This window comes from Protobothrops mucrosquamatus, unplaced genomic scaffold (genome assembly GCF_001527695.2).
Source record: "Protobothrops mucrosquamatus isolate PMUCROS unplaced genomic scaffold, P.Mucros_1.0 scaffold399, whole genome shotgun sequence".
Classification (NCBI taxonomy): domain Eukaryota; kingdom Metazoa; phylum Chordata; class Lepidosauria; order Squamata; family Viperidae; genus Protobothrops; species Protobothrops mucrosquamatus.
In genome coordinates this window covers 3498-12315 of record NW_015386730.1, presented here as the reverse complement: position 1 = coordinate 12315, position 8818 = coordinate 3498, and positions in this window count along the sequence as shown.

Genomic DNA, 8818 nt, shown 5'->3' with positions numbered 1-8818 from the left:
ATCTCATCGCTTATCCTACATGCCATTTTGAATTTGTACTACTGTATGTGCTATAGGAAGACTAGATATAGATAATGCTCCCCTATAGGAGATAAATACACTTATTAGATAAACATGTTTTCTGAATCCAGCAGCAGACCTCCCGTGAAGATCCATCTTATGGTGTTCTGGGAATGTTCATCTACTGTTATCATCTAGAGCTTGGGTGGACAATATGCAGCTTTCCAGCTGTTGTTGCATTATAACTGGTGACATTGCCCCTTTTGGCTTGAATCGTGAGGAATAAACAACATTTCAGGATTCTGTACATCTTACTGCTCTAGAGGCTTTAGATCAGTGGCCCCCAACTTTTTGGGCACCAGGGATTGGTTCCATGGAGAAAGGGAGCATGGTTTTGCATGCTGTCTGCATCCCACAGATGGGGCTTCACTTGTTTGCGTGGCCCAGTTGCTGGCATGCCACGGACCGGGGGTTGGGGACCCCTGCTTTAGATAACAACTTTCTTTATCCTAAGTTATTGTTGTAGGAAGGACCAAAGCCAGTATTGGGTGGGGCTTTCTCCTACTCTTTCTAGCACACGTATACTTCTTCCCTTCCTCCCTTCCTCTACTTCTTCACTAGATGTGCACTTTTACTCAAAGCTCCCCCAGCAGATAAATGCAAATTGCTGCTTCTCAGATTATCCCATTCTTTCCCCCTTAGATTTTCAATGCTCAGAACATAGTCACTATGAGCTGTGCAAGAATCCTGTGGATAAAGTATGTTCTGCCAGTTGGCTTCAGGGTATCCAAGGCACCACTTGCTCTGAAGGGTGTTTCTGCGATGATGGGTACTTTCAGAGTGTCAATGAGTGTGTCCAGCTAGAACAGTGCGGTTGCAAGTATGATGGACGCTATTATAAAGTAAGTGGGATGCCCCATCAAAGCCAACACTTCATAATGCAGTGGAACGTGTACTTTGCTTACGGAAAACTTTTGGAGAGAATTAGGCGAGTGGAGGAATTGAGGAGAAGGTACCATAAGTCATCTTCTCAATAAACCTTGCAGAACAATCTGGAAAGTTGAATAGAGCAAAGGAGATTGAACGGACATTAGAAAGGGGCATCGTGTATGGGAGGTAGCCATGGCTATTTCTGATGTTGCTTTTCTTATCTCTTTTCTTTAGCATTATGAGTTATATTCACCCCAGCTTATCCATTAAGATTCATTTGTTCTGTAACAATAATTATCTTGCCTTTGGCCTTACCATTTGTTAATTTGATCATGCATACTACATATAAATGTGTCATTTACCCATTAGAAAGATACATCTTTTTCTGAGTAAAGAGTAATAGCTCCCTGGGCTGTTATTAGCAATGAAATTATCTGTTAGATCCTACAAGAAAGAATTCCAACACAATTTCTTTTGGTAAAAGTATGACTTATAGCCTTGTTAGACTTCTAATTTTCTCAATAGTTTTAATTCAGTGTCTTTCTAATCTTTAGATAACACAAAAATAATTGAAAAACATACTCTGTTCTCATTGCATCTTCCGTATTGACCTCTATGTTCGCCATACAGGTTGGAAAGCACGTTTGGCTGCCCGGCTGTGCTAAAAAATGCCATTGCCAGTCCCGAGGCAATTTTCGCTGTTTCCCAGCTAGATGTAAGCTGGACCAACAATGCACATTGAAGGGGGGATCGTATGGCTGCCACAGTCTCTTGACTACCTGCGTGGTCACAGGAGATCCTCATTATTTCACATTTGATGGCGCACTGGTGCACTTCCAGGGTATCTGTGACTATGAGGTCTCTCACACTTGCAACTCCACGCTGGATTTCTCCTTCCGAATTGTCATTCAAAACCGACACGTCCAGAATCCTAGAGTTTCCTTTGCTTACCGAGTGGAAATCTGGTTTCAGATGCACCAATCAAGTATCCACGTTCTCCTTGAGCGAGGCAAAGCTGTCCATGTGAGTGGTGGTTAAGTGACAGAGACTCATTGACTTATAGAATCATAGGGTTGAAAGGGCCCTTGGAGGTCTTCTAATCCAACCGCCTAGGAGACCTTATATCATCCCGGACAAATGATTGTCCAATCTTTTCTAGAAAACCTGGAGCACCCACAACACCAAGAGGCAAGATGTTCCGTTGATTAAACATCTTTTGTTGTTATTGTGAGTCCCGTATTAGTTTGGGGAAAGCAAATGAAGTGGGTTTACTTGAAAAAAAAACCATTCCAAATCCTAGAGCGGTGCTTCCCAAATGTATTAGCTATTGGATAAATTACCCAAAATTGGGTAAAAGTATTTTTGGACCCACAAATACAGGATCCAATCACAACAGGGACAAGTGTTTTACAGACATTGGGTAAAAAGGACTTTCTGATGAGGAGCTTGGGGTAAACGAAGGAAAGAGTTTGGGAAACACCATCCTAGAACATCTGTACTTTGTTTCTGACATAGTTCTAGATTTCCATCAACTCCTTGTTTAGCAGCATAGCCAGTCATTCAGAGAAGATGAAGTTAGGGGACTGAAGGCTAAAACATATAAGGAATGGTTGCTGGAATTGGGTATGTCTAGTCTAATGAAGAGAAGGACGAGGGGGGACATGATAGCAGTGTTCCAATATTTCAGGGGCTTCCCCAAAGAAGAGGGAGTCAAGCTATTCTCCAAAGCACCTGAAGGCAGGACAAGAAGCAATGGATGGAAACTAATCAAGGAGAGAAGCAACTTAGAACTTCCTGACAGTTAGAACAATCAGTGGAACAACCTGCCTCCAGAAGCTGTGAATGCTCCAACCTTGGAAGTTTTTAAGAAGAGACTTGTCAGCCATTTGTCTGAAATGGTATAGGGTTTCCTGCCTGAGCAGGGGGTTGGACTAGAAGACCTCCAAGGTCCCTTCCAACTTTATTATTATTATTATTATTATTATTATTATTATTATTATTATTATTATTATTATTATTATTATTATTATTGTTATTGTTATTGTTATTGTTGTTGTTGTTGTTGTTGTTGTTGTTGTTGTTGTTGTTCTTGTTCTTGTTCTTGTTCTTGTTCTTGTTCTTGTTCTTGTTCTTGTTCTTGTTGTAATGTTAGCACTACAGAAACCTTTAGTATTTCTTTTATGAAAGGTTAATGGCAGAAGAACCCAACTACCAGCCAATGTAGGATCCATTGCTCAGATCTTAAGAGTGAGGAATATGCTGACCGTGAGAACCAAGGCTAATATGGAAGTCCAGTTCAACGGGGCAAGTAGTGTCTTCATACGGGTGGGTCCAGAGTATCGGAATCAGCTCTGTGGCATGTGTGGCGACTTCAACGGTGATGCTTCTGATGATAAAGTTTTACCCTCTGGAGACAAAGCTCTGAATGATGCACAGTTTGGAAATGCTTGGATATCAAACACCAGCTCTGCACGGTAGGATGACCCCTTTTTCTCCCCCATCTGAAAAGCTAGAGCACCCTGGAATCAGAGGGCCCAGAAATTCTGATGGTCCCAACAGACGGCAGGATATCTTCTCATTTGAGAAGAACAGTGTTTCAGAAATAGAGTAATTAAAACATTTTAATTAAATAGATCAGCTAGTCCTCTTCTGGACAGCTCAGTCTCCTGGGTGGTGAGTAACCATGCCTAGTTGTAACTTTGTTCTTTCTGTATCTTTTTCAGCTGTAAGAACAACACCGAAGATCTTCTCCCTTGCCCAAATCATCACAAGTACAGACAATTCTGTGCAGTCTTAATTAACAGTTCAGGGCCTTTCTCTGAATGTCACTGGCTCAATAACCCAGACTTGTATTACGAATCCTGTGTCTATGATTTATGCCAGTACGGATCGGCCAATCGCATGTTCTGTATGGCCATTGAAGCTTATGATGAAATGTGCACCATTTCCGGTGTGAAGGTGATGGACTGGCGGCAGGCAGTAGGATGCAGTAAGCAAAATAAGAAGGGTGTAGTTCCCATTAGGAAAATATCTGTAGATGTATTTGTAAGTCAAGGTGCAACATCTGTATATAACATCTGCCCTTGGAAATGATCATTATCATGAATGAAGGCAAATTGTCATATTTGTGAATTTGATATACTGTATGATATCAAATTACCGTACAAATAATTATCATGTTTGTACCACCAAACCTAGTTTGTTTATTGTCAGGCACAAGCAACCTGAACTATTCATGAACAGTCTCAATCAGAAACTTTATTGTTAAGCACTTTCTCTAAACTCAGCCCCCTCTTAACACCACCTTCCAGTTTAGCTAGAGATTCTACCACATTTATATTACAAAAATATTCTGGGCGCATTGCTTCGGCTGATGGCTGATGAGTTCCCAAACCCAATTTCATCTTTTTCTTTTCAGGCCTCGCCTGTCCAGCCAACAAGTACTATGACTTTTGTGGCCCAGCTTGTCCTGCCACGTGTGCCAATCTCCAGGCCCCTAATCTTTGCAAAAAACCTTGCATCTCAGGCTGCTTCTGCAGGGAAGGCTATGTTTTGAATGGCGGAGTCTGCATGCCTCTGAAACTCTGTGGCTGCACACTGAATGGCCGTTATTACCAGCTGGGAGAACGAGTGATTCTGGGGGATGCTTGTAGCCAAAGATGCATCTGCGTGCAAGCTGCTCACCCAATGGAATGCCAAGAACATGCCTGCCAAGCTCAGGAAATGTGCAAAGTTGTGGATGGTGTACGGAGTTGTTATCCAATGAGATTTGGCTTGATGCATCTATATGGCCCTTCAAACTATATCACTTTTGATGGTGTTTCCTTTAGTTTTCAAGGGGCCTGCCAATACACCCTTGTTTCATACTGTGGTCCTCCAGGAAAACTTCCAGGCTTCAACATTCGAGTATTAAATATGCATAAGGATTCTATCTCGGTATCCTGGATAAAGCAGTTGGAACTTGAAATCTATGGGGAGAAAATAATTGTCGCAAAAGGGCAGTATGGCTTAATAAAGGTAAGAGTATTGTAAGTTCTAACTAGCTTCCATTGGAATGTCTGTAGGATCTAAAAAACGGCTTTCTTTATAATGAGTCTATATTAGCCCTTCAAAGTAGACCGGACTAGGAAAGAAAGTTGTGAAATCAGATATTACATTTATTATAGGGTTATAGTAACAGAATCTTGAAAGTCTGAATGTGTTTTCCTTATTTCTCCCTTTATATTTAAGAAAACCAGGGAGGATCAAATTTAAGACATTTTCTCAAATTACATTTCTGCCTTGGACTCAAAGTTCTTTTATCTTACCATTGTCTTGGTGTCAGGTCTTCCTCCTGTTCCTCAAGATTATTCTTATAGCTCATTATATACTCTGTACAACAAGCTTAAGTAGATGTGCATTCAACAACATTCTAACTTTGGTTCAACCATAAAATGGCTTAATTCATTGATCAAGTTAAACATATAATGTGAATCCTGTTAACAAGTTGATCAGTTATGTTGGGAATCTACTTTCTACAGTGGCCATGTAGAAAGAAAGATAAAATTAGAATTATATTTGCAGAAAGATCTCTGAGGATAAAAGAATCTTTCTCCCACATCCCCACAACAGCGCTAAGAATCTGGGAAATAAGTTGGGTCAAGACAGTGTGACTGCCCCCCCTCCCGTCACACAATGAGCTCCAGGGGTGATTGGGAAGTTGATCATAGGTATCTCTGATCCCAAGACAGTATCGAACTTTCACTTTTGTTCAGGGAGCAGAGTCTGACTTGAACCCAAGAGTATAGTTACTAGTGTTGATGCTATTTCCTAGCCTAGCCTAGTTTAACATAGATGAAAATGTCTTGTGTTTCCTGGGCTTGATGTTGAATAACATCCACCTGTTGTTCAATGTCTACCTAGATCTTTAAGAGAATAACATTCAACATTAGGCAATTGGGCTGGAAATAGAAAATCTTTTTGGTCTAGGACAGGGGTAGGCAACCTTGGCTCTTTTATGACTCGTGGACTTCAACTCCCAGAATTCCTGAGCCAGCCATGCTGAGGGGAAAGGGAGAGTTTCTAAGCTGAGCCATGCTGGCTCAGGAATTCTGGAAGTTGAAGTCCACGAGTCATAAAAGAGCCAAGGTTGCCTACCCCAGGTCTAGGATTACCTGAGAAGAAGGGTCCATTTGTCTGTCTAATTTTCTATCTAGTGATCCATCTAGCTAGCTAGTAGAAGATGGAGGGTGTACTGACTAGTTAAATAGATCGATGAATTTGACGAGGACATTGTTCCACTGACTTTGTCGTAGGTGAATGGTCTTCTGATGAATCTGCCCATCAACCTTGCAATGGGAAAACTCTATGCCTACTCTACCACCACCTTCCTCACTATTAAGACTGATATCAGCCTCTCTGTTTCCTATGACTGGTCTTACCACGTGTCAGTTTCAGTTCCTGAAATTTACTCAGGGTCTCTCTGCGGCCTTGGTGGAGATTTCAACCAGAATCGCCACAATGACTTAAGGACTCCCAATGGCTCCGTGGTTCAGGATCCAGAGACTTTTGGCAACAGCTGGAAAGATTCTGGCTCCCCATTTCACTGCGCAGCTGTCATGCCCTTACCAAATTGCAGTGAAACTGAATTGGCCCAGTACAGATCGCTGGCTTACTGTGGACTCATTCGTGATATTAATGGGCCATTTCAAGACTGCCATGACCAAACAGAAGCTCAGTATTATGCAGAGAATTGTGTGAAGATCCTATGCACAACACAGGGCAGCCGCAAGATTCTGTGTGAAGTACTATCTACCTACGCCCAGAGATGTCAAACAAACCACGTCAGGATTCAGCCATGGAGAAAGATCACTGGGTGTGGTAAGTGATATTCAGTAGAAAGACTGGTTTTAAAAACAGAAATGAACATTTTTTGCAGGTTTGCAGATAAAATATGGCATCTGTTAGACATGGCATTCCACTGTGTGAGAATCTTGCTTCTCTTTCTGTTAAATAGTTTTTAATGAATGAATAAATGAATGAATGAATGAATGACTATATATGTTTGTGTGTGAATCAGATCTTCACTCCTGTCAGTCTGCACTGAAAACAGTTAATGAACAAGTTTTCCAGAGTTTCAATTAGTAATATTTGTTGGAAGAGAAGTCAATGTTACAAAACAAGAGATCCAGTCAGTAGTGTACCTTGCTTTCAGATTAGACAAATTTGAAAAAACACTGTTGTACGCAAACACATATACATGTGGTTTTTAAACTCTCACAATTAGCAGCTTAGTCCTCCGAGCTTTCGGATTTGTGCTGGAGTACGAAAACACACCAATCAACTCATATGAAGGCACCACATCAATACAATGCATAGCTCAAAGCACAGATTCTGGTAGAGAGAAGTTCCCCGAGGATGGACTGCAGCACCACTCTGACAGCTTGGAAGACTAAACCTCTAGTCCCAGTGACCGACCCAGATTTGATCTTGCAAAAATATTTTAGATTACTGTTCCTGCTCCTTTATCCCCATTATATTAATTCCAAAATCTGTCTTTGGTATCAAAACAAATGATTCAATCTTTTGCCTTTAGAGTTAACTTGCCCAGAGAACACTCGTTATGCACTTTGTGGCTCTCCCTGCCCTGCCTCTTGCACCCAACCTGCTGGACCTCCAAACTGCCTCCAGAGCACGTGTGTAGAAGGATGCCAGTGTGAAGCAGGGTTTGTGCTGAGTGGCACTGACTGCGTGCCGTGGGAGCAGTGTGGCTGCAGCTACAATGGACGATATTACTTAAAAGGGGAAACGTTTTTCCTGGAAGGAGAAAACTGTAAAAAAAAATATCGCTGTGATGGCTCCATCTCTGCCATTGAAGCTGATGGTTCCTTCTGTGGTCTGGACCAATTCTGTGGCATTCAGAAGGGAGTGTATGGTTGCCACCCATTGTCAGATGGCATCTGTCAAATTTCTGGATTTCTTCACTACATCACCTTTGATGGACAACTGTACAGCTTCCAAGGGACCTCTATGTACGTCTTGGTGGAACTGTGCCCAATGTCCAAGTTTTTACCTTCTTTCAGAGTTGAAGTGAAGAACGAGAAGACACCTACCAGGCTTTTTCCTGAGATATCAATGGTGTTGGTTCTAGTGAATGACACCCAGATACATCTGCAGAGGGAGCACCACGGGAGGGTGTTGGTGAGGACAATTTTACCTATTTATAATCTGAAAGTATGGTGTGATTTTAAGTATGTTTTGCATTTATTGTTGTATTCCAAGTGAACAAATGTTTTAAAAAGAAGAGTGTTAAAAACATCCTCCTGTAGCCTCTGAGACAACAACCCAAGGGACATAGGATGTATCACCTTATAAGTCTGAGGTTCGAGCTTTAAGTTAGAGGAAGAATATCTGCTTAACCTTCAGCTTTGGAGGGCAATCATTCACAATATGGGAAACTCTGATATTGAGAAGACCAGCAAAAAAGATATATCATGAATGAGGTTGAGGGCCACTAGGAGAGGCTGGGAATCCTACGCATTCAGAGTCTCCAATATGCCGCCACATTTGGAACATATTTAGACTAGGTCTTTAAAATATTAATATGTTTAAAGGAGAGATGCCAAAATCTTCTCTAACTTTATCTCTGAATCTGTCTTTATGTATAAATGCTCCATATTTAATGTTAGGATCAGCACAACCACAACTATCTCCTCCTCCTCCTCCTCCTTCTCTCTCTCTCTCTCTCTCTCTCTCTCTCTCTCTCTCTCTCTCTCTCTCTCTCTCTCTCTCTCTCTCTCTCTCACACACACACACACACACACACACACACACACAAATATGGGTTAGCCTCTGCATTTCATGATGCTTGACACATTATTTCAATATTTGAAGTAGGGAAACTATCTAA